The following is a 379-nucleotide window of genomic DNA, read 5'->3' as shown; positions in this document are numbered from 1 at the left end:
GGGGCCGTGGGAAACCGGCAGGGCAGAGCGGGCGGCAAACCGGTGGGGCTGCAAAGGGCACAACGGCACGTGGACGCCTGGGCTGGAGGCTTTGAAGTGGCAGTGGCCGGTGGCAAAGGGACACCCCGTGGCTTTACAGTTGGCATTTTCAGGGGCACTTCATCTCCGCCTGAGGGTGATGTCCAGGCCAGGCTGGAGGAACTGGTGCTAAATAGGGCATTAAATGATGAGCGGCGAGCGGCTGTCCTTTTGTTCCCCGGCTCTCTGCGAGCGGGGCGAGCGGGGCTCCAGCCCTGCCCTGCACCACGCTGCGTGTGTCGGACATCGAGCTGAGTCCCCCCCTGATGCTGCTGCTCTGGGCTGTCCCCAGGGAGGAGGG

This window comes from Charadrius vociferus, unplaced genomic scaffold (genome assembly GCF_000708025.1).
Source record: "Charadrius vociferus isolate BGI_N301 unplaced genomic scaffold, ASM70802v2 scaffold2594, whole genome shotgun sequence".
NCBI lineage: Eukaryota > Metazoa > Chordata > Aves > Charadriiformes > Charadriidae > Charadrius > Charadrius vociferus.
Note: the sequence above shows the minus strand (reverse complement) of the source record.